Source organism: Stegodyphus dumicola, chromosome 7 (genome assembly GCF_044657685.1).
Source record: "Stegodyphus dumicola isolate Sdum_Otavi_A_Nest chromosome 7, ASM4465768v1".
Taxonomy (NCBI): Eukaryota; Metazoa; Arthropoda; class Arachnida; order Araneae; family Eresidae; genus Stegodyphus; species Stegodyphus dumicola.
The window spans coordinates 150,357,418-150,384,409 of NC_140774.1; the positions used below are offsets into that span (position 1 = coordinate 150,357,418).

The window sequence follows — 26,992 nt, forward strand, 5'->3', positions numbered from 1 at the left end:
TTAAAATTATGTCAGTGGAGCTTATCTGTGACCAAAAAAAAAAAAAAAATAAAAAATAAAAAATAAAAAACTAGTTCTATTTAAAAAAAAAAAAAAAAAAATCAGTATATACTCGTCTAGGTATCTTCCTGACACCAGCTTCCGTTTCCGGACCATTAAAAAAAACTTCCTCTTTGTGGCCACTTGTTAGATTGACCAGGTAGGGGAATGCAATGAATGCCGGGAAGGGGAGGATAAAAATTTCTTATTGCAGCCATTGGTGAAATCGGTGTACCTGCACAAGGAGGAGGTAACATAAGTTTACATTATTATAATCAGAAACTGTATATAGAAAAACGTAAAAGCTATTGAAATTATTTAATATTCATTTTTTAAGAAAAAATTAAAGCTCCAATATATATATCTATTTTTAAATTTCAGATTAACTCGGTTAACTTAGTGTATATGAAACAGGAAGAAAAACACGTCGATGTAAAACATAAAATTAGGAAAACAGCAAGTCTGTTTGGGCATAGATTTTAAATAAATATCTGTTGATTTCGAAGTGTGTGAGCCATATATCCCTCTTCTTTAACAACAAAACAATTATGCAAAGAAGGAAAGTGAGAAGACCGTATTTATTTCAAATCCTTCCTTCATTGCATAACATTTTTGCTGCTGAAGAAGAGCGACCTATGCTTGACCGCCCTCGAAATTGTTACTTATTTTAAAGCTTTGCCAAAATAAGGTTGCTGATTTCCCTTAATTTTAAGTCTATATGAATCATAGATGGGTTTAAAGAGCTCATTTTTTTTTTTTGTATACCTTCTTAATTTTGAAATCTGAAAAAGTAAAGAAAATTCGTAACTATTTCAAACATCATTATTTCATCTTTAAAATGCGTGATTGATTTTATAATTTTTTTGTTTCATTGCTTTACGTAGGACACAGCAATTAAGTTTAAATATTTTTAAAACGCATTTAATTTAAATGTTTCTTCCTGAGCCCAATTTCATTCATTCTTTACGTAGATCACTTCCCAATTACAAACAATATAACGACGACTTGTTACCCCGATAATACGGCCATTACCAGAAAATCATTAAACAAGCAGCTGAACAGTGGCAGTTCTTAAGAACATCGTACCGCCCAAGCGGGATTATGGTAAGTGACTCTGACTGCGGTACGGAAGGGCCCGACTTCGAATCCCGGAGGAGGCATGGATGTTTGTAAATGTGTAATGTCTGTGTGGCATGGGACACTATAAATATGCGGCGAGCCGTAAGTCCTCTCAAGAGGTTGATGGTAGGGGAAGAGAGTTGGGAGACCCTCAGATGCTTTCCATCAAAGTTTGGGGCGGAACTGAGCAAAGTCTTAGTGTCGCCTATATGGTGCTCAAGGATCTTGCCAACGATAGGCGCAATTTTCCACTCCATGCCTTCACATTCGTGGGCTTCTGTTGTTACTGTTAGACAAGTGAGATAAGTCACAACAACAAGAACACTTGTTATGAAGTAAGGCAGAAAACGGAAGATGTTAATTAATGCCGCACAAAAAAAAAAAAAATTCTGATTCCATAGAGGATATTTTCATGAATAGAACCGCAGTACCTCACTGCTATCATGCAAAATAGTATTTAGAAGTTATCCCTTTCCACCAGTCCACACGAGAGAACTTTCGGCTCGCCGCCTACTTAGAGTGCCGCCATGCCGCATCGACACTATACATTTACAAACATCCATGTCTTCTCCGGGATTCGAAGCCGGGCCCTTCGGTTCCGTAGTGGGATCCCCTAACCACTATATCGTCTGGGCGACCAATGAATATCTTATTGTTTTTAATAAGTTTTCCGTCTTAATAAGTTTTCGCGCTTTACTTCTGAAAATAATTTTTAATCTTATGGTCCTTGAAACTTATTAACAGACTTTACTGTATTCATTCCTTTGGAATCCGGAATTATTGTATGTGTGTGGAATTTGTACAAAACCAAAAGAAATTTCGTTTATCCTTGTTTCCAAGCGTAAATTCATCTCCTGTCTTAAGGAATTATCTATTTAAGAAGCTCGAATGACATTTTCCCTTAAAATATTTTCTTTTGTTTCTATTATAATGTCATTTTATGCTAATGTTCTTCTGCCAAGAGAAGTTCTTTTTGCCTTTAATAATGATTAGAAAGAATGGTATTGAGATGTATGATCTTTCTGTTTTATTGTTAAACACAGTCACCGATATGGAAATTCATTATTCATTCCATGTCTTTAAGTCATGTCTATTTAGTATGGACTTTTTCGCTTCGTTCTTAGTGCATATAAATATGTATGTCCGCATAGGAGTTTTATTTCTTCTCCTCTGTGTTCAAATAAAAAGATATGTTTATATTTACTGAATTAATGTCATTCATTCTGAAAAAGCATGAAACATGTTTCGTAATTAATAGTTTGCATAATCTAAAGCAGGAAACATGATAAATGTTCAATGTCCTCGCCAGAACTCGAACCTGGACCTCTCGAATACGCTCCGAGTGTGTTACCGTTACACCACGAAGGCATGCAGAAAGGAGGGAGAAAATATCTTATGAAGATATTTTATTATATTTGTGTATGTTCTCTAGACACATGCGCTAATGTCTTACTAGGAAACAAAATGTCTGAGACAATCGCGTCGCAAGACAAGACAAGATAAAAACTGCTGTTCCACATTCACTTCAGCATCGACTCGTTTATCTCACCTGTCGTGGTAATCAGTTGATTTAGTTTTGTTAAATGCCAAATGAAGAATGGCACAATCGTCCTAGACTGCCCTATAAAGAAAAAAATTGCAAATCGTAGTGGCCATGGAGAACATGACTGATTATTGACAGTTGCATAACCAGTTCGTCTTTTGGGTTATATCTTCTTGAAATAGTCTGACTCTATCTAAATAGTCAGACTCTGTCTTCTGAAAGTAAGGTAGAACTCGACATAATTATTTCGAGATTAAATGAACCTAAAACAAAGCAAGAGTACTGTTCACCAAATTGGATTAGAGGATGGACATCTGCCATGCCACGAAGAGTGGACATATTGATAATTCTTAGGGTTTAAAAAAATTCGGCATATTTCTAACACCTTTAATTATGTTTCCTTGTTTCCTTCCTTTACAATGCAATGGTATTCTAAAATACGAGGAACATTATCCTGCGTGAAATTTTGCACAAGCGAGTAAGTTTAGAAAGAACAGTAAATAAATCATACATAACATTCCATCTATTTGCTCACGAGGCTTTTAAATCGCTAAAACTGTTTATGTAAGTTTACTCCATCAGTAAATTATGTTCTATAGATGCAAGTTGCTGAAATTTTCATGGTTAAAAAAACGTATTTTGTTGCTTTTTTTACAGAATGCTTAGCATTTTTGTTACATTGCTAACTGCATATTTGTTACATGTACAGTGATTTAAGAACTTTAGGAAAAATTAATGTTGCCACGTATCTCGTGTTCCTAGAGAGCAAAATAGTTAAGTTCTAAAACATAACTACTGAATGTTGAAGAAGCTCGTACTTAGCCATTAAAGGATTTGATGTAATGATGAATGTTAGCTGTAAAATATTTGGGTTGGAAAAATATTCGAAGCAAAATAAGCGCTTTTCATGCAAATCGACGAAAATTTCCTTCTGTCTGGTAAATCGGATATATAAATCAACTATTTCCGTTATAATTCACAGGCGTTGCTGTAATATTAAATAATTTCTTACTTCACGCTTCGTGAAGGTCATGACATAACAGAATTCCGGTCATGACATAACAGCATTGCGTATCTGTACAATTAAACTGCAGTTTCCCCTTCCAAGAATTTTAAAACTTGAAAGCTTTTTCTTATAGTTTCCTATACGTTTTTGTGAAAATTTAATTGCGGTTGTTCATTTCAACATAACATTTCCTAACAGTGGAAATATAACTTAAATTTAACTGCCAAATGGTTTAGTTGCATGAGCTGTGGCTTATACTGCAGCATAAGAGAGTATCTCTGTGTTTTAAATTCTGTTTAAATAAAAAGGTTATTTTTAATCTTCACACGGCTTTTTCGTTGTTTCAGACATAGAAATAAAATTCGCTTAACGCTTCTTAGGGTTGTTGGCCTATTAGCATAACCGAATCAAGTGAAAGTGAGTACCCTAAAAAGGGTACATCTTAAAATGGGTAAACTCGTAGATAATAAAACATTTAAGCATTAGCATCCAATAAAAATATTTCCATAATTTTTTTTTAGTTGAAATATGTATTTTTTTATATGCAGCTTCAATATTTTTGACTAGGTACTTACGTGTTATCGGAACCAGCTTAGCAGAAGTATCAAATTTTCAAAATGTGCCAAACTCTGGCAGCCATGCGCACAACCAGTCTTCAGGCAACCATGCTCAATAACAACCTTTTAGTCCAGCAACTTCTCCATTTTGCTTTTTGTTATATGCCAACGGCCTTTATAAACAAATCGTGATATTTTATGCCTTAATTCTAAAGTATTCGCTTATGGAATTTTCCAGCAACGGAAGAAACTACGGTAAGATTTCTTCAGGAACACAGAATTTTGATGCTAAATGTCTGTAGAGAGCAATAAAATAATCACCACCTCTCTCCTCAGAAGTGGCCAATGCCGTTATAAGCAAGTGCCCGCCATTAGGGAAAAAAAAAAAAAAAAAAAAAAAAACTTTTCCTGTCAAAAATCGCCAAATTGCTTCAAGGTGGTTGCGTTAAATACGTAAGAACCTTTGCCAATAACATGGGCACTTTTGTCAAATATGTAGGTAGGTACCACTCAAATAACAGTTTGCACAGATAAGTCAAACTGATCCAGGAATGGCTTATCTCATGTGTTTTTTGAGTGGATAAAATATTTTGCATTTAAAATCCTTATCGATTTTAGTTGTTATTAAGAATAAATTCAAATAAAAAAACTGGAATAGTTGAGCTACCAGTATTAAGATGGTATAAATAACTAATAGTAACAACTGTTAGTTACTTATGATAGTTATTATGATTGTCTTATGATTGCTGTTTGACGAACTTTTTAAAATTTTGATCCAAGTCATCTTTAAGTAAACTTAATGATTTTGATTGGAAAAGGTATTTTTGTATTTTAATAATGTTTATTTATTTAAGTTAAAAATTAAGGGAACATTAAAACCAAGAATAGAGTTCAGGAGTCTAATGATCAAATGGATAAGAGTATTATCAATGATTCGTTCTGCTTTCGTTTAGACATTAAGCAATTCGGTTTGTTACTCGTTTGTTTGTTCGGTTAATTTTAACTCTTAAACTTTAAGCAAGTTGAGCTTTAACCACTGTTGAAGCCAGAGAATATCATGATTTTCGATTTGGCAAAAATTCTGTATTGTACTAATGTTTACTATTAATTTAGATCATTTAATTGATTTATTTATTTAAAACTCCATTAAAATATTTGCTACTGTCTAAGTTCGCTAGTAACTTGAATCTTTATCAAATTGGCAAACAAACCGGAAAAAGAGCAATACGAATTTTGGTGTGCATGTAAAATTTGGGTGAACTATTTTGAAATATTAATAAATTAACGTAAAAACTTAAACTTCGTTAAAATTTCTTTATGATCCTTAATTCCGTTGTCTTATATGTGATAGTTAAAATTACAGTCTCCAAGTAAAGTCTTTCCGTTGAGGTCTGTAAATATCAAATGCCGAAAAGTAATTTATTTTTACTAGCAGGTGTTTCTTACGACATATGAACTAGAATACCCGTTAACAATTTCGAAAGAAACAAGTATATTTCGGAAATTGAATATTGGAAAAATTCCGTTTTATATATACTTAATTATGTATAGCATATTCCGAAAACAGAAGTGCATGTTTAAGACTTTATACACTCTTTTTTTTTAAATCACTTAACTTGGGAACGCGATCGATGAAAGTGTAACACAATCGATTTCCAATGTAGGACATGAAGTATTTTCTTTTAGCCATTCTCTCTTCCTATCCACCCACTGTCTAATACCAGAAAAATTCCTCGCAAATTGCTTCTAAGTTACTCAGCCGGAACACGGAACGTTGCCCATGACGACAAGGCAGAAACAGAAAATGAAGCTTTTAGCGCCCGGCGCCATCTTAGTCGCTTCTTTAATTACTTTGGTTGGCTGTTTAGATGAGGGCCAATGAACCTTTCGCAATAGTTATAACGCACAAAGTTCCATGTGCCACTCAAACTTAAATTGAAATTTCCATGAACTTAATTATGAAAATTCCTGTTATTATTGTTTGCTATTCATTTACTTTTAGCAGGCATGACTAAATAATCATCTGATTTACATTGTGAAAGTAACTGATTTAGCTTAACCCCATCCAGATAGTTGACTTGTTAGCTAAAAGTATTATGCTTTAACTGCTTTAACAAAACAAAACAAAAAAAAAAAACAGCTTTCTGAATATCCTCTAAGCTCAGCGGCAAGTGAAAGACAAAATCTTACGTTTGCTTACAAACACTTCTTCTAAATCCTGTTGTCCTTGTTATTAATTTTATGACGCATGATCGTGTGGACGGATTTTATTTAACCAGATCAGGACTTCATATGTTTAGGGGAAACAATACACTTAATTCCAGATGTATTAAAAAAATCGAAATTCATAGAACTTTTTCTTGTAGCAATGCGTGTAACAAATGAAACAAACCAGTCTCTGCCGTGGCCTCAAAATTAAATGTGATGGGGGATACTTCATACTTTCATTACTTGGTTTTAGTAACTGGGTCTCCTGCCTCTCTCCAGTCGCCCTTTAAATGAGAGAGAATGTAAGGAATTTTCGCATCCCTCCATAAGTGCTCTCGTTGTTAGCACGTTCAGCTGGCAATTAAAAGGTCCGTATCTTGAATTCCTATGAAAGCACAGTTGATTTTTTAGGTTTCCTGCTTTGAAAGTACCTGTAGTCTCTACGATGTCGCGCTAGAATGGTATTCATCATTCTCATGGCTTGGCATATTGCCCATTCTGAGAACTGTTTTCACATCCTTGCGAAATACCTTTAATTTTTCTTTCAAGCCATTGATTTGTATTGCTTAGCAGAGATATAAACTGACCTATTTGAAGAGAGTATACGCATTTCAATAACATGTTTTTAATTATATTTATTAAAATTTTTAATGAATTATTCAGTAATTTATTTATGTAGTTTTACTTTTGATAATATATCTAATTGAATATTTGTTAAACTGATAGTTTTTGAAAACATACTTTATAATTATTAATATTTACAATAATTTGTCTTAACATAACCTCATAACATAGCGTTAATTGATAGCGTTATAATATAGTGCTAACATAATATTTTATCACAATATTGACCTAACGTTATAATATAAAGGTAATATATGGTAACCTTAATCTTAACGTTATAACCTCCGCGATTTATACTGTACCTAAAATAAGATTATAATTCAGAATTTCTAATGTTATGTACCTTGGCTACATAATAATCATTTATGCACTTCTTAGCGACAAGTTTGCTACATTCTTTATTGCTTATAAAACCGTAATGCTTGCCTTCGGGTTCAATTTAAATTCTATACTCTGATTACAGAAATAATTTTAAATTGGAGAATATCCTTTCACGCTGATTTTCATAACAAAATCTTGGAACGCTTTCAGAAACTAATCATATGTTTCATTTATTAAGGCAAGACTAAAGGCTAAACATATTAAAAGCCTGTAAACTGTCATAAACTAGAAATTTCGGAAATTACCATAAACTTCTAAGAGAAAAGTCGTTCCTTGATATTAAATTTAAGTTTATTCATGTAGCACTTCTGTTACTGCGTTTCGAAAATGAATGCTTTGAATAACAATGAGGAGGCATTTTTGAATTCAAACCCATTTAAGAGACTCGAGGTGTGAAGCTTTCAACTCATGCAAATTAGTACTTTTGTGTGGAAAAGGAAACATAAGATATTTATGCAGCATCAGAAAACTTCCTAAAATAATACGTCTCTTCAATGTACGTTATGGCATCTGTAATATGTATGTTATACATTATTATATGTGTATGGTACTACGTGTACGTACATTACGCTCTTTTATGAAATAAAATATTATATTACTTTAATTTAAAAATCCAGTTGGAATTTTTTGATGTCATAAACATCTTCAGCATTTTCTAAAGCTTTCGGACTTCTACTACGCATCTATAATCCACGCAAATTAGAGATTTATCAAATTGTGCCAAATATCTGTTTTATAGGCTTTCAAATAACTATTGTTGTCATTCGTCAGTCCGTCAGAATATTAATTTATCTTTCTATTAAATTAATCTGTATTTTCTTAACCAGTTGAGCAATCTAAAACTGATAAAAATAATAATAAAATAAAAGAAAATCTGCAAAGTTTCAGATTTTAAATTGCCTCCAAAGGGGCGTTTCTTAACATTTTGTCCGTTGCCTTTATTTATTAAATATCATGTTCTTCGCACCAGCCATATTTTCTTCGCACCAGCGGCTAAACAGTAAAACCACTGAACGCTAATAGTTCCGACGTGGGATCTATTCCAGGCGAATGGGCTGTCATGCACGGGCATTTTCCCTCATGTTTAACGTGTATACGAAGCAGTTTCCTTTAGAAAGTCCTCCGCCAAGGCCTCCCTCTCCCTAGGCAAATAGCGCTTGCATGGTTTGTCGTAATCAAATAAACCAAACTAAACCAATCCGTTGTCCAGTTACTCGATCAATGATAGTAGCTGAAATCTAAAATCACACACGGAATAGCTTGAATATAAATTTGATTGTTCTGTTATACAGACTAAAAAATTTATTTGTCGAAGTCTCAGGTTCCTGAATAAGCCAGCCCAGTTGCATATTAATTTAAAAAAATGAATTGCTTTACACACGCTACGGCTAAAAATCGATATATTCTTTTCAAAGCTTAATGTTGTAGTGAACTACTTAGGCTCGGCGGTTCTACACAAGTTGCTTCTCGAAGAATCGTCGAAATTATTTAATTATTAGAATAAACTCGTAATAAATTCATTTATTTACTTCTCAGAATAAGCTCATAGTTGTTTCCTTCACCATCCACGTTTTTCAGATCACCGCTGTTTCCGCTATCATTTTCGACTGTTTTGTCGCGCTTCCCCTGCTTTTTTTTAACCCTCTTCAAACTAGTTCTCTTATTAACGCTATTTTATGCAATGGCGCTGTCTGGTTCATAATACAAGAAATTCGCACCAAGAAATATCCAAGGAACCTTTCACCACACTCTTTCTGTATATGCAGTAAAAACACGAAATTATCCCTGTAAATGCAGACAGCGCATTTTTTTTTTTTTTTTTTTTTTTTTTTTTTTTTTTTTTTTACAAGGAGGCGAAGAAATAATGCATTATATAAAAGGACTTACATTTTGTATGCATTGTATTAGCTCTCTTTCTACTTAGGCAGAGAGAGAGAGACATGTCCAGAATCAAACTTTTTAGATGTAAAAATGCAAGTCCTTTTATACACTCATGTCCATAAATTAAGAATAATGCAAAATTAGGTAAAGGAAGAGTTAGAAGCAAAACAAATTTGACTTATTTGTAAAGCTTATTTATTAAACAAAAGGTAAAGAGCAAAAAAAGACGCTATATGTTTGATATTACTAAAAAAATTAGCGATTTTTCTCCCTGGAGCAAATTTAAAAAAAAAAAAAAACCTATATACGAAAAACCCATATTACATGGTTAGTATGATTGGTAATACATTGTATGTCTCCGAGACGATGCAATACAGTCCGTACAATGCCTAGGCATGCTGAGTATCAAATTATCGATCTGATTTTGGGGGATATTACACTACTAAAAAGCAATGCTCTCCGAAGTTCCGGTAGACATGTAGGGAGGAGGTTAACGGGTTGCAACTCGTCGGCCAAGCATGTCCCACACGTGCTCTACTGCATTCAAGTCCGGTGAGAATGCTGGCCAGTCTATACGGGTGATATCCTCCGATTGAAGGCATTCGCTTACGATGTTTGCACGGTGAGGAAGGGCGTTGTCATCCATAAACACAAATTGTGCGCCCATGGCGCCCCGAAACAAAGGTACATGTTGTTCCAGAATGTCGTCCCGATAGATTTGGCTTGTCATGGTTCCAATTTGAACATGCAGGTCAGTTCTGGAATCCAGAATAATTCCACTCCAAACGAGCACTCCTGCACCACCGTAACGGTGTCGTTCAGTGATGTTTTCTTGGTGGTAACGGGTACCTGGAGCTCTCTATATGAAAGTCCGGCGAGAATCAGACTGCAAGCTAAACCTGGATTCGTCGGAAAACATCACACAAGCCCACTGTTGCGGAGTCCACAATGCATGCTCTCTACTCCAGGCTAACCGTAGGCCACAGTGAGTTGCAGTAAGTGGAACGTATCTGACAGGTCTACGAGCATATAGACCAATCTGCCCTAAGCGTCTGTAGACGGTCTGCCTTGAAATTGTCGTACCAGTGGCTGAAGAGAGCTGACGAGACAGGTCTGAGGCTGTGCTCCGCCTGTTTCATTTGGCAGTAACTGCCAAATACCGGTCCTCATTTGGCGTTGTAACTCTGGGGCGACCTGTGCTGGAACGTCTACTCACATTACCATCATCTTGGAATCATTGCCAAAACCTGGAGATGACACTCTGGGCAATTCCAAGTTCGTCTGATACTTCCAGTTGGGTACGCCCACATTCCAGACGGCCGATAATTCTACGATGTAAAAAATCATCCAATTGCGTCCTTTGTGTCATAACTATTAGGTTATTGCACTGAAATGCTTATAAAGCGCCTGCGAACAATTTTACTTCTTTGCCTGTATTCCTTATATATCACTCACTCTCTTACACTCTCTCGTTGTGACGTACCATCGCTGTCATATGGTTACTTCCTGAAATTTGCATGTGATTCTTGAAGATGTGTATAGTGATTTTACAAGTGATATATTTATTTTAGAGTTCGATTTCCGCGTGACTCCGAATTATCCTTAATTTATGGACATGAGTGTATTATGCATTATTTCTTCGCTTCCTTGTAAAAAAAAACAAAACAAAACACTTTTTGCTTTTAAAGGGATAATTTCGTGAACGTTTTCTTAATTGGACTGCATATACAGAGTGTGGTGAAAGGTTCCTTGGATATTTTTTCATGCGATTCCTTGGAATGTGTGCTACAACTGAGATTTTTAAAAGAAAAACTTTTTAAAACTCGCCATAAAACGAATGAAAATTTACTGGCATGCTTTAAAAACATTCTTTGGGGTATAAATATCTTTGACTCATCCAAGATTATTTTATTTACTTCATTTTTTTCGGATTGATTTTTGTATTTAGCTACTATTTTCATGTACCATGTTTCTCGAGATGTATTCAAAAACGAACATTTTAGAGGTATGTTGTATGAGCCACAACTGATGTTTAACTGATAGTTACGGAAAACTCTATAACTCAGATAACTGTAGAAAGAAAATTTCTTTTTTTAAATTAGCTAAAGACAAATTAAAATTCACTGCGAATTCTCTTTTTTTTAACTGCATCCTGTGACACGTATACATAGAAAGTCATCTTCTCTAGGCTACTATAAGATTATTTTAATTCATTTGCAGAATTCAGTTTTTGTAAATTCCTTTATGTAAAATCTCTCTCCTTGGATAATTGTAATTGTATTCTACTTGGTTGAAATAATTTCAAAAGATAAAAAATATTCTGCAAAATACATGGAGTTCATTATTCAGGTTGCATATATGGGAAGCGATGATCGAAATTTTTGTTTCGAAAACTGTAAACATACAAAATTTCGTAGAGAACTGAGAATAATTTTGACGTAGAACACATCATCTACACAACCGCAGTGTAAACGTTTTCAGTATATTCTATATACTTTAACTTCTTAATTGAACACAGAAAATGTTTAAGAAATATGCTATTTTTCTCTTCATGCTAAAAAATGCCTGTAACACAGCATCTTTTTACTGTATGCCACCCGCTGGGACCTGTCGTTTTTGTGCTAGACCGCTCTACGACACCTCTCTGTCTCAGAAATTTAACCGTAAGATGCTGCGATACATAATGGACTTTTCTTGTCACGTTAACTCAAGATATTGACGTCAAAATTAATTTTTGTTACGCTTTGGGAACTTCCATCTGTCTTGGTTACTTAGGGCCAAATTGCTGAATGTTGTTTACAAAATAACACTTTTTTTCCCTGTTCTGAAAGTCTTCGAGATGTTAAGAAAAGTTGTTGATTTACTTATTTTCTCCTTTTTTTTACACAATAAGTATTTTCCCCCCACATCTTAATCGTTTGTTTTATTTGTCAATTTTCGTATCGTATTCTTCAAATTATCTTTTAATATGAAAACACTTTCTTGTCATTGAATCAGCTGTCTACATCAGACGTTGCACAAAATTAACTTAACAATTAAAAAAATATTTTAGAACGAATTTTGTACTTGATATTTAATGTTTTAAACAACAATAATTGTTTCATAAATACTGTCTTGTGGTCTTTTCTGTGGACTAGCATTATATGTTTATTTCACTAATAAGAAATGCAATGAATAACCGCATTTCCCTGCATGTGTTATCCAGTTGCAAATGGTTAATGCACCCAGCTAGGTAATGAAAGATCCGTAGTTCTAGTCTTGGCAAAGCCACATTTGATTTCTCGTATTTTACGGCTCCAACAGCCATCTAGTCTCTGCTGTGTCCTCCCCCCCCCGAGTTATCATTTAGTGGACTTATTATTATTTGGATTTGCTCGACTGATCTCGTACCTCTTCCCAGTCACCTCTTAAGCAGAAAAACTATAAATTATTCTATGTAAACAGTTATGTCCAGCTAACAAAAGGAGGATCCGTGTTCGAATTCCAGCAAAGCAAATATTTATTTTCCCAGTTTCCTATTCCAGAGACTTGTGATTTGTAGAGTGGCGAATTAAAAATATAGTGGATGATAACTCATCACCTTTTCGATCCATTTCATCACAATTTCATTACCGTTTCGAACCAGTTCAACATCATTTCATTACCTAAATGCGGAAAACTAATCACCATTTAGGTCGACTGGGTCGCGAACTTAGTTTCCTTTTATGTGGGAAATATTGCATGAAATTATTGCATTACCAATACGTGCTTTCATAATGTAAATGACTAGCACGGCTAGTTGTATATTCTTAAAGTAAGTATTTTATTTCACCTATCGTGTATTACTTTTCATAGTCTATGCAGTGCTTTATATGTGGCTTTAGAATGACTTCCCTTTAGAATCTCGAAGCAGATTATCCTTTTTTTTTTCTTTTCAAGAAATATTCTTTCAGATTTTGTGTGACAGCAATTTATCGTTATGGAATTAAATCGATATTTGTGAAAATAAAGTGTAAATATTCTTAAAAAATTGGTCTTAAAAGTTGAATTTAATAAAAAAAATTGATCTAAATATTTTTTCCAATTCTTTAATTTAACGTTCCACTGTACGAAATCCAGCAACTAATTATAAATATCTTTTACTCAGCCCCCCTTTTTTAAAATTCTTGCATTGAGTTTCAGATTGAGCCATTTTTCAAATAGTAATTTTTTTTAAACCCCGAATGCGATTTTGTGTTGATTCGCATTCAGTATCGTCCACTGTAAATGCTTTGTTTTTCATTTTTCATTCGAGTCGGTTACCATTCGCGAAAACGTGAGATGTTTATCTTTCAAACTGAACCTGCCCGTTATTGATTAAAAAACTAAGCTGTTTAAAAACAATAAATGCAGTTCTTAAGAATATTATATTTTACTTTTTATATGATGGAATTAAATAAAATGTATTTAATTTATGACATATATAATTAAAAATATTAAATATTTTTATAGAATTATGCTGCATATTTTTTTTCATTTTTGAATCATATAGAAGATGTAAAACGTTTCCATGTTAGTCTCAATGTATATTAACCTGGTATCCTATAATCGCTATTCCACCTGGGCCACCTCTACTGATTGTCTCTGCTGATAAACCATATTAAAATTTAAAACAGCCCTTTTGGGCCTCGTTAAAATCTAAACTTTTCAGATTTTGTTTTCAAAATTCCATTCAATTTAACCACAAAGTGTTTAGTTAATAATTTAATATCAACTTGAAGAATGTATTTAATGGTATTCTTATATAAGCATTATAATCAATGGCAATGCGCTTCGAAAGTATATGTAACGAAATGGTTATAAAATTATTAATATTGTAAGGTATTTCTCCCACCTTCTTAGCATGCCTTCGTAGTGTAGTGGTCAGCACGTAAGGCGCGTATTCGAGAGGCCCATGGTTCGAGTACCGGCGAAGGCGTTGCTCATTTTTCATCTCTTCTGCTTCGAAATAACCTAATGTCTTTAAAATATTAAATTATAAAAATCATTTTGAAATAAATTTTATTAGCCCAAAAGGGCTATTCATTTTGTTTTGGCATCTTGCGTTGATTCACTATAAACGGGGAATTACTTTTTAAATTGTAGGCCACCAAAATAATAGAGCCCTGTATTATACACTCATGTCCATAAATTAAGGATAATGCAAAATCAGGCATAGGAAGAGTTAGAAGCAAAACAAATTTGACTTATTTGTAAAGCTTATTTATTAAACAAAAGGTAAAGAGCAAAAAAAGTGCTATATTCTTGATATTATTAAAAAAAAACTAGCGATTTTTTCCCTCTGGAGTAAATTACAAAAAAAAAAAAAAAAAAAAAAAAAAAAAAAAATTATAAAAAAACCAATATTACATGTTTGATATGATTGTTAATACATTGTATGTCTCCCAGACGATGCAATACAGTCCGTACAACGCCTAGGCATGCTGAGTATCAAATTATCGATCTGATCTTGGGGCATATTACACCACTCAAAAAGCAATGCTCTCCGAAGTTCCGTAGACATGTAGGAGGAGGTTAACAGGCTGCAACTCGTCGGCCAAGCATGTCTCACACGTGCTCTACCAGGTTCAAGTCCGGTGAGAATGCTGGCCAGTCCATACGGGTGATAACCTCCGATTGAAGGTATTCGCTTACGATGTCTGCACGGTGAGGACGGGCGTTGTCATCCATAAACACAAATTGTGCGCCCATGGCGCCCCGAAACAAACATGTTGTTCCAGAATGACGTCTTGATAGATTTGGCTTGTCATGGTTCCAATTTGAACATGCAGGTCAGTTCTGGAACCCAGAATAATTCCACCCCAAACGAGCACTCCTGCACCACCTTAACGGTGTTGTTCAATGATGTTTTCTTGGTGGTAACGGGTACCTGGAGCTCTCCATATGAAAGTCCGGCGAGAATCAGACTGCAAGCTAAACCTAGACTCGTCGGAAAACATCACACAAGCCCACTGTTGCGGTGTCCACAATGCATGCTATCTACTCCAGGCTAACCGCAGGCGACAGTGAGTTGCAGTAAGTGGAACGCATCTGACAGGTCTACGAGCATATAGACCAATCTACCCTAAGCGTCTGTACATGGTCTGCCTTGAAATTGTCGTACCAGTGGCTGAAGAGAGCTGACGAGACAGGTCTGAGGCTGTGCTCCGCCTGTTTCTTTTGGCAGTAACTGCCAAATACCGGTCCTCATTCGGCGTTGTAACGCTGGGGCGACCTGTGCTGTAACGTCTACTCACATTACCATCATCTTGGAATCGTTGCCAAAGCCTGGAGATAACACTCTGGGCAATTCCAAGTTCGTCTGATACTTCCAGTTGGGTACGCCCACATTCCAGACGGCCGATAATTCTATCACGTAAAAAATCATCCAAATGCGTCCTTTGTGTCATAACTATTCGGTTATTGCACTGAAATGCTTATAAAGCGCCTGCGAACAATTTTACTTCTTTGCCTGTATTCCTGATATATCAATCTCTTACACTCTCGTCATTGTGACGTACCATCGGTGCCATCTGGTTACTTCCTGAAATTTGCATATGATTTTTGAAGATGTGTGTAGTGATTTTACAGGTGATATATTTATTTTAGAGTTCTATTTCTGCGTTACTCCGAATTATCCTTAATTTATGGACATGAGTGTATTTAAAGAAATTAAATGATGAAGAATTTGCATAAATGTATGTAAGTTTCTGGCATTGTGTTAAAACAACGGTACCTAGAGCCATCAAATTTTGAATAACGTACGTCTCCACCCGAATATGGGCAGCTGGAAGCCCAAATTTGGAATTTTTTATTATCTATTTCATATTTTGTAAAGCATTTATGAGTTTTTGATTAAGAAACTCAAACGATTTCATTTATCTCGAGCGCGCGAGACTCTGTATCGGAAATTCTAAAGATATGTTCTTTTAACTATTTTGCGATATAGCTGTTGAATTGAATTTTATGGTTTAAGTGTGAAGAACATGATATTTAATAAATAAAGGTAACCCACAAAACGTTTTAAAAACGCCCCTTTGGGCGTAGTATAAAATCTGAAAGCTTTCATATATATATTTTTTTTAATCCTGCACTTCCTGCATAATTTTTTGCCATTATGTTTAAATGTTTGGAAACAAGTGAGTAGTAGTATGTACACTTCATTTAAATATCTCAGTTAATTAATGTGCTGAATTAAAAATTTAACTCAGTCACAGTGAATGCCAGCACTCCTGAGGATTAGTAGTTGCCAGAGCGTCGAGGTTATAAATGCTAATTTAACGTAACAGAGCAGTGATCAGACTTCACAGACTAAGCGGTAGACTTTTTATAACAACCAAAGAACATTATTATTCAAAATAGTATATGCATAAATTAATTCTTTTCATTTCTTGCAACAACGAACTTTTGGATTACCCGGAAGATTAGTGCTTCATGTCAGATAAATGGGTTTGGTCTTTTATTTATCTCTTTTATAGATGAAAGTGACATGAAGAAAGAAAATTTTCTGCTCATGTAAATTTTCTTATAGTTCTCTCAGACACCAGATTTCATTTTTCGCTACTAAATTCTAACTATGGAAATACCTTAAAATAGGAATTTCATCCCAACTCCAGACTGCCATCTTTTTTTTTTTTTTTTTTTTTTTTTGAAGCATAAGCGATAAAAAAGGTCTATCGATTGATGGTCGTGATATTGAAAATTCTTTCGCAACTGTTTTCGAATACATCGCGGGGGTTTAAAAAAAAAGACGCATCCTTAACAGAATTTCTGAAGTGCTGCCATTCTTATGGATTTATTCAACTAGTAGAAAACTATCTTTCGCTCCAAGAATATCTTTTTTTAAAATTGAATTGGATACGGTCCAAAACGAAATTCTTGAATCTCATGAATTGTTGTTGTTTTAATAAACATTGGTGCCTGTGGTGCTGGGTAAATATCAATGTAATTGTATTTGAGCTAGCAGTTTTACTGCAAATGGTCCAACAACACATAAACATCTGCAACATTCTGGGAAATTTCTGAGACGTTTGTCCTAAGCTTTGTTCACTTTATTAAAATTATAGGTACCGTTTCAGTGTTGTTATACGTATTACAGTTTCTCAAATGCATTCCCTTTTTCCTAAAATTCCCGCATATTTAGTAGGAACTACTTTAGAAAATCAAATATGTATGTTATTTATAATAAACGAAAATCAAGTACATAGGTTTATATTTACCAGGTGCATAGCAATCCTTATCCGGTCTTTATTTTCAACACCGTTGATTGTAGATATATACTTTGAGTTACACCGTTGATTGTAGATATATACTTTGAGTTACACCGTTGATTGTAGATATATACTTTGAGTTATACCGTTGATTGTAGATATATACTTTGAGTTACACCGTTGATTGTAGATATATACTTTGAGTTACACCGTTGATTGTAGATAGATATATACTTTGAGTTACACCGTTGATTGTAGATATATACTTTGAGTTACAAAAATGTTTAAAAAAATTGAAATTCTTTTATATGAGCAATTTTAAATTAAAAAAATTATGTTTTGTAAAGTTGCAAAATATGTCTTTTTATACGCTCGCCCGGTCCCTATATTCATATCTAGGAAAATGTTACGCTCAGTATAAAAAAAAAAAAAAAAAAAAAGAGGATATTTTAAAAATTGTGACTTCTGTACGAGGAAAATTGACCGAAATATAGTTTTAAATTTGGAGATCATATCTAGAGATCTTATCTATGCCTTCAATTTATACCGTATATAAATTGAGGAGCGAAGTGCTTGCATTTGTATGTACATATATTGCATTTCAGTTTTTGTTGAGAGGTCGGTTAGTAAATAAACTAGAACCATTCGAAGGTTAATTTTTCTCTCTTCAAAGCCATTGAGTGATATTTTGTGGTTTAGTAGAGTTGATGTTTATAATTTTGCTGTATTTCGCTTGCCGAAAGAATTTTTACACAAGTGATTTATATGTTTTAAAGTCTAAAAATACGTTATTAATATTTTCCTGAAGTGTTGTAACTTTAGAATCATAATATGGTAATCGAAATAAGAATATTCTTCTTTTCTAAATTATGCAAGTAATATTACAAATTTACTTCGTGCCAATACTGAACCTTTCCAGTGTATTTTTAGAACACGAATGCTCTAAGATTGTGTGAATAGATCTCCATTGGGGGGGGGGAAATATAGTGGTCAATGCTTTTCACAACAATCTACACATAAAGGCTTTTCACATCACACCTTTTAATATCAGAAGTTTTCTCCTAAACTGATTTTATTTTGAATTACGTACAAATGGAAACAATTCCCTCTTCAGTTTATGGAAGGCCCCTGAATATGATATCCGTTTTTAATTACAAATATCTCTGTCAATTTTTTTCGTACAGGATTGAAATGTTTTGTGTTTTATTTTTTTATAATGAGTAAAAAATCGCCCGAAATTGCCAACAGTAATGTCGCAAAATAATTTAAAAGTAAGCATATCTTTAGAATTTCCGATACACAGTTCTGGAGATAAAAAAAGGTTCGCCCCCCCATAGCGTGTTGCCATTGCTCGCTTTTAAATCATTGAGTTTGTTAATCAAAAATTCGTTAAAGTTTTACAAAATATGAAAATGATAATAAAACAAATTCCAAATTTCAAATTTTGGCTTCCACACCCCCATATTCGCAATCTGATTATGTTATTCAAAATTGGGTGGCTCTAGGTACCGTTGTTTTATCACAATGTGAGAAACATATACACATTTAAGCAGATTCTTCATTATTTAATTTCTTCAAATATAACACAGGGTGATAGCATTTGGTGGCAACGATTTGAAAAGTGATGCAACCTTTTAGAATTTTCAACGCAAAATCGCAAAACGAAAACAATTGTCCTTCAGGGATAAAACTCTTTTAGACTAAAAATTCGGCCAAAATCGGAACTTTTCAAGATTCCTATTAACTTTCAGTTTCTAGAATCGGAACTAAAAAATAAAAGAAATCTGAAATAATAATACAGAAGTTATAATAAAATCTGTTGGTTGCGTTTATTCCACTTAGAGTTACTATGCTTATATTATCTATGTTTAAAACAGTAACAATACATGATTGCAAATGTCAATTTCAGTTTTGTGTGTTTTGTATCTTGATCGAAATTTCACATGAACATTTTCCGTTAAATTAAAATTCTATTATTTATTTGCGATTCGAAAGTCTAAGCATTTTTCATCATTTAAATGTCATATATTACAATAAAATATTTTAATATGGTATAACTTCGCTCTTCTCAATAGAATGTTCATTTATTGTTCAAGTTTTCCAAAAACAACTGCACAAGCAAATACATTGTCTTGACATATCTCGTTTGATTAAATATTTATTATTCATCTTAATACCTGATACATCGTTACTTATACAGAGTATTAAATAAATAATCCATATTAAATGTTTCCGTTAAATACCTTAACGAATCGTGACATTTATTCTCCAGGGAAATGTTCGGAACCATTCGATGGCACATTTTAAGTATTATAAGATCACGATTCGCTGATGACACGTTGTTTACACAATGAATGGCTGTCTACATCCTTTAACAACGAAATAATCCTTCGTATAAAATTACGTAAAATAAAAGATACTTATTTCTTGCTACATTTGCTGATGAATAATAAATTGGATCTCAGAATGCTGTAAAATTTTTAGGAGATTCGCGAATTGAATTTGAAAGACAAGCACCTGTCAAAACTGTGTTAATTTTTTACCGATTACTGAGTCGCACAATGTTTCCATAAATTAACAGTGTATTTAAACAATAGTCAATTAAAAAAAGGGGGGACTTGCATTCTAAAAATTTCGCATTACAGCCTGACACATCAAAGAACTTTGTCATTTAAATTTAAGACTTGGCCATTTAAATTTAAATAAAATTAAAATAAAATAAATGGAAAGAAAATGATTATTTAAAAATGCTAGAATCTGGAATGCTTAGACCAGAGTCTAATACCTAAAAAGGTTAATCATTAAGGTTTAAAAAGTTTATAAAAATATTAAATGACTAAAAATCTTAAATTAAAAAAAAAATGAAAATTAGTCTTAATATGCAGATTTTACTGTATTATCACTCCAAACAATTTTGAACTAAGCAGTTAAAATAGGCTTACTAAAAACAGAAATTAACCAAGCAGAAAGTAAAGATTATATAATATAAAATCTCATATTTTAAATGGGCTTTTCAAGGTAGCGAACCCAAATGGTAGAAAAATGCTTGCTATAACATTGTTCCAGCGTAAATTACCAGCGGGTATATTTGAGCGCCTAGTTAATAAGGAAGATTTAATTATTCAAAACTTAGTTGTACTTAATTTTGCTGTGCGCGAGACTTGCAACAAATATTTCTCTCCGAGTGTCAATACTTTTTATTTTGTCAAGATTCTATATCAGATAATGGAAAATGATGAAAATGACTGAATCAAATAAATTTAAAATTAAATTAAAAGAAATCTGAAGCGTTTCAGATTTTAATGGTTGCCCAGAAGATTTTTTATGTTCTCGCTGACTTCGCCGTCTTACAGTTTGTTGTTGCATTCATTTCTGCTTATTCTTTTTTTTGGGGGGGGGCGGGTGTTTTTTTACCTTTATTATTATGCATCGTTTTCTTCGTACTTACGCTATATACTCATTCAACAGTAAAATTATTAAAAAAAAAAAAATAACAGCAGCATAGCAGAATATGCTTAAAATTCCCTATGCAGTGTTAGAGTGTGCATTTTTCTATTCTTTGTTTTCAATCTTTTCTCAATTCATCCTATCAATGATCAGTTTTCTTAGTAAGATCGCTTACGAAAACTTTTTTTTTTCTTTTCATTATTAAGTTTCGTGCATTAACTTTGTTTACTAAATATCCACAACAGACAGATTCAGTCTGAAAGATGAATGTTTTACATTTTGCTGAACTGCAGCAGACTCAATTCAAAAGTGAAGCGATGCATTTGTAGTGATTCGACGTAAAATCTCGTTTCGAGACTAATAAATCTCTTGGGCTAAAAATTAAATTTCACGTTAATATTTTATCTGTATTTTTAAACCGTATCTAGTGTTGGTGTCTCATAAAAGTTTTAGGTTGTTGAATAAAATTAAGCTAATTAATAAATTAAAATTTTATAAAAAGTTATAAATAACTGAAAATATCAGAGTATTTAAAAAATAATTAAACCATAGATACATGATGTGGTTTTGATTCTTATAATTTTAATACCTTCCATTTATGCAGGCCCCAACAGCAGCCGAGCGGTAAAATCGCTGAACACTGGTAGTTCGGTTCGAGGTTCAAATACTGCGAACAGGCTGGCTGCATGGGCGTATTCGTGTTTTTCCCATGTATAACGTGCATACGAGCCAGTTTCTTTTAAAAATTCTCCACGATGGCATCTTTCCTTTTAGACAGATAGCCCCTGAGTCTTTGCCATAATTAAATAAACCGAACCTTCCATTTATGCAAAATATTTTTCAGTATGGTACCTTAATAAATTATTATTACTAGGAAACACCATCATTTTAGGATAGCCGTCATTTTCAGTACAACTCCCGTTAATTTGCGTAACCGCGCTCATTATAACGATAGAGGATAATAGTTCGTTGATTTCAATTTACTGTCGGCAATTTCAATAAATCCTGTACTGTTAGTTTAACTTCAGGTTACGGTCACAGGCACTGCTGTTCTTTTTCGACTCTTCATCTTTTTCCTCTCCTCCAAATTACTTCTTTCAAGGTTGTGTGGTCTGTATCGAAAAATCTGAATGCCTTGACAGTTTTGCTGATTTATTTGAACTCAGTAACTTTTACGATGTATTGTAATAATCTACTGGACCTTGTGTGATAATATATACGCGCACTCACTTGAAATTAGGCTGCATTGCGTTACTTTTCTATATGAAGTAGCATATCACACATTTCCTTCATGGTGTAGAGTGAATTGCATTTGGTATTTGGTATTCCATCGTGCATTTATGGTATGTTTCGTTTTCTGCATGGATCAGCAATTTTAGTTCTTCCGTAAATTTGGACTAGAAGCGTAGCATATGTTACCTAAACTGCATGGATCATTAATTCTGGCTCTTATCTAAATTTGTATTTAGAAGGTGAGTAGTGTTGCTGTACCTATGTTTTGTTATTTGAAGACTTCAAAGTTAAAGCTATTTTAACTTACAAATGATTATTTAATTGTTGTTTCTTTAAATATGGTGTTTTTGTTTATGTTAAGATTTGGATCAGAAGGATAACAGCGATTTTAGGTATATTTTTATTTTGCTTGAAAAATCTCAAAATTAAACTGTGCTTTTACACTTAGTTTTTTTTATATGTTCTTTTGCTAGTTTGGATCAAATTTTCAAATTAATATTTCTCCTCGTCGTACCGTCCCGATGTTTTTGAAATTTTTCAGATACACATATTTGAGATAGGTAAAAGAATTCACCACTCTAATTTTTTAAAATTCGAAATAGAATTTCATTTGTATGGTGACGATTTTTTCTCGGCCATCCTTTTTTGATTATCAAATTATTATCGCAGAATTTTTTTTGGTACCATCATATTAATGAAAGGTTAATTTTTCTGAATGGAGATTTTTTTTCGAAATTTCTAGTATAATTTACCGAAGCGTGGTATTTTTTCAAAGGTCACTAGGTATTCTAAGCTATTATGCAATTATTAACAATGATGGGTTTTTAAATCAAAAGGCTTACTTAATAATTTTTATGAGTCCTACGATTTTTAAGTTCTGATGAGATCGGATTTCTAAATAAAGCAGAAATTTTAGAGTACAGAATGTAAATTTGGGTCATCGGATAGATAGGAAGACCTTAAAAAAAGATAATGCGACTTGAATCATTCTATGCTGGTTAGAACGAAATATCTTTCCTACGTTTAATAATGTAATTTTTTATTATATATTCTCGCATTTAGTAGACCAAAAATTAAAAAATGAAAGCAGGGCAAAAAATTTTAATTTTATAGTTTTACGCCTGGAGTAGAGCAGAAATCAATCTTAAATGGAGGTTTTTTATTTTTTGGAATTTTTGACGTATTTTATCAAATTTTCATTGTTTTTCAAAAATCGTTCGATTATTTTACTGTAGCGGAATTGCTAACAATGGTAAATTTTCAAATCAAAAGATTTAATCATTCATTTTATCACTACTTTAATCTTAAGGAATGGGTGGATCGGATTCTTTAACTGAAATGAAATTTAAATGAATTTAATGTAAATGCACGCCATCGAATAGAGCAGAAGCCTTAGCGGAAAAAAGAGAAGAAACATTCTTCATTGCTGTGCTGGTTGTAAGGAAAAATTTTTATAAGTTCAATGGTTTTTTTGCCTTTTTTTTTTTTTTTTTTTTTTTTTTTTTTTTTTTTCACTCTATAAAAGTATAAAATAAAATATATAAAAGCTTTTTAAGTTTTATGATTTAAAAAATATTGTAAAAAATACAATAGTTTGTAAAAATTATTATAACATTCTTAGTCGCATATGACTAAAATTAAATTCCTTGGATGTATGTATATAAATTCTATTAACATATTAGCAAAATTTCTAGAAATAATAGATAAAGGTTTAAAGTTTACGTTCGGTTTATTTAAATTCCTTCTAGACAATTTTGATTTAAAATCTGCCATTATTAGTACCTGCTCGACTTTAATTTTAGTCCCTATGTCCAAGGCTATTACGATAGCTAAAAAAATTAATATTTTTTCACTGTAATGAATTTAAACCGCTTAAGTTGGAAAGCTTCCCTTTCCCCTATTTTACATACCTCCCTATTTCTTCTACATTGCATTTGAGAGTAACTGTGAGTTCTATAAATGAGGTTAAAAAAATAAGGAGTAACTGAAAGCTAAGCCATTTTACAATAAGAAATAACGCTATTAAATTTCCTTGGTTTAACTCCGCCGAGGTATCGCTTCTGCTAGGAATTTATAATGAAAACCTTTAAATTTAATTACCAATTACTCTAATTATTTAGCTGAGGAACATACATTTATTTCCAGCAGTTCCAGCGAGATAGCTTTCAAGCAATTGGATACTAAAGTGTTTTCAGAATAATTCCTTTTGAATTGTAATTATTACTCTGACTTGTAACTTTCGCTGAGAAAGATGTCTAGTTTGTGTATCATAAGTAGTAAATCGTGTGATGCTGTTTTATAATAATGTTTCCAATGGTCTGAACAGTGTTACCAGATTAGCTGCCAAAGTTACCACGCCAGTGAACCCAGGTTCACATCTTTTACGACTCCTTCTTGCAAATAATTCTTATAGTATAAAAACCGAAAAAGGTTTCAATGTATTCTTGAAGTCTTGGCCGTACAAATTGTGACGGGCCTCTGGGTTGTAATTTTAGATTGTATAAGTGTGCTAGTTGTGGAGGAAAACATTTTACATCGATTTGTTTCTTACTGATGTGGACGCCAGTCGCCAACTTTCAAAAAAGTCTGGCACATCAGCTGACATCTTGTAGATTATGTTACAAACTATGAAAAGTATGAAACTGTGTCCTTAAAGAAATAGTTATGCCAGAGAAGAATATTTATAGCATAAAGTTAACTGCCAAACATATTTGTTGCCTGTATTAAGTCACAATAATTGGTCACAAAAAATATAATAAGAGTTTATGAAACAGGCAGCTTATGCCAATTAGTTACAATTGTCATGTTAAATGCTTATTTTACCAAATAGTGGGTACCCGTATTCTGGATGCAAAATATCTCCTTGGAGTTTCATTTGCATGTGGTTGATCCATGTTATATAACACCCAAGACCTTTGATTCATTTTGCCGATGATTTCTAGAAACTTCTAATGCTATACAGCATTCATTACCTCCTTCCAAATTACGGTACTCAGAGAAAGTGTAGGTTTATGACATCATCGCGGGTCACAACGCAGTTTATCTATCACTCCTCCCCTAAAATGCTCTGAATCACGGCCAAATGATAATTGCCGATATTGGCAACTGCTCATAATTTAATTGCCAGGCTTCATGTGGCGTTAGGGTTTATACACTGGACCTTCCATCTCGCTTTTGATCTCCACCAACGAGCGAACGGCCATCACTCTGTCCTAAATAGGCGCGAAATTTGCAATAGGAAATGACACTATGCATCATTTCAGTTAGATAGAGTTCATCACCACCGTAGACAGTCATGGGAGTGGGCGTGAATCAGATCAAGATAACGAGTGACGCCTGTTTGCATTTATATTTATTGAGTCGCATTAGTAGATACTGAATCTGTGTATAATTTCTGTGACCCAGGATATGAACACGTTGCCAATCGGCTGTTTAGGCATAAAGAAATGTTATATAAATATTCATAACATAGCACATGTATTAGGAATTCTAAATTTGTAAGTATGTTAATTAGCCAGCCATTTTACGTATTTTGTCTATACTTTCGTCGGCTTTCATTAGCATGCTAATTAATTAATGTAATCACAGACTTCTTGAATTTTAAAGAGAATCTTTTCGGCAGCTATCGCTTAACTGTCGTACCATTTCTTCTCCCTGCGACTGAATTACTTAAATCCAGTTTAACTTTGCTAGCTATAATTGATTCGTGAAAAGATCAAGAACTGACAAAAAACTTTGTAGGCAGGTTTTACTTCGCGTTTAATATCTCAATTTTACTTCACTTACTTAGCTTTGAATTTCCTGCAAGCTACGGAGATTTATATTTTTTATTATTGTTACGTGGTTCTGTAAACTTCAGAGTGGAGAGTAAATAAAAAGGTTTATTTAAAATCTTCTTCCGAGTTAGATATCTAAAGATAATATATAAAGATCTTATTATATCTTTAGATCTGAAGATTTATAAGGTAATCGTATCTTGTTCATTTGCACTTTGGCAACTGAGGTGGATGGTTCGGTCAAAGCACCGAAACTAGTCCTGTAAAAATTTCCAGATATAACTCTGATTTATGTTGTTTGACTTCGAAATTCATACTTGTTCGGCGTGTTATTTTAACCTGCATACAATTCTCGAAGAATTATCAACAATTTAAAACTTTATAAGTGGGGAGTTAAGCCTAATGAACCATTAAATTTGTTTATATTTGAAACACAGCAGAATAGGGAATTAAGTCGGTTTCTGCACGTTGAATGTCTTGCCGAGTGGGTCCAAAAGTAAACTTTCAGTTTTGTGCTCCGAAAAAATCGGCCTTCTGGCCCACTGGCTGAATTGCATGTTTTTGCGTAGAATCTCTAATTTCAACAGAACTGAATTAATTGAATGAGAAATGTATCTGTAATGAAATTCGAGGAAATAAGTTTAAATGAAATGCAGAAAAATATGTGTATAATTTAATAGGCCATACAAGGAAGCCATGTGCTGTCCACATTTTTTTCTTTTCTAAAATGTTTTTTAAAATATGTAAGTAATCAATAAAAAAGACAGATGTTTTATTCAAAATTCAATCCCAAAACATGTGAAAATAAATTATATTCTAAACGTTAAATATAAAATTATGTAACATAGCTATGCAAAATAATTCAAAATTTAAATTGTGAGATGTATTAACAAACTTCTTTTATGTCTACGTATGTTCACCTCCTTTGTGAAATTTAACTCCACACTCATTAAAAGGTCAACACCGCCATT

The 26,992-nt window shown here is 33.2% G+C and overlaps 1 protein-coding gene across 3 annotated transcripts in view; it reads left to right on the forward strand.

The window, feature by feature from the left end:
• The window catches only part of LOC118187669 (core alpha-(1,3)-fucosyltransferase-like), a 631,908-nt gene that overhangs the window by 142,113 nt on the left and 462,803 nt on the right, over positions 1-26,992 (forward strand). Inside the window, exon 1 of one of the 3 annotated variants that reach the window (XM_085820905.1) lies at positions 22,354-22,484. The exons of the other annotated variants lie outside the window; for them this stretch is intronic. The gene's annotated coding sequence lies outside the window, so the exon portion shown is untranslated. Of the gene's footprint in view, positions 1-22,353; positions 22,485-26,992 lie in introns of those variants that run through there. 3 annotated transcript variants of the gene reach the window in all.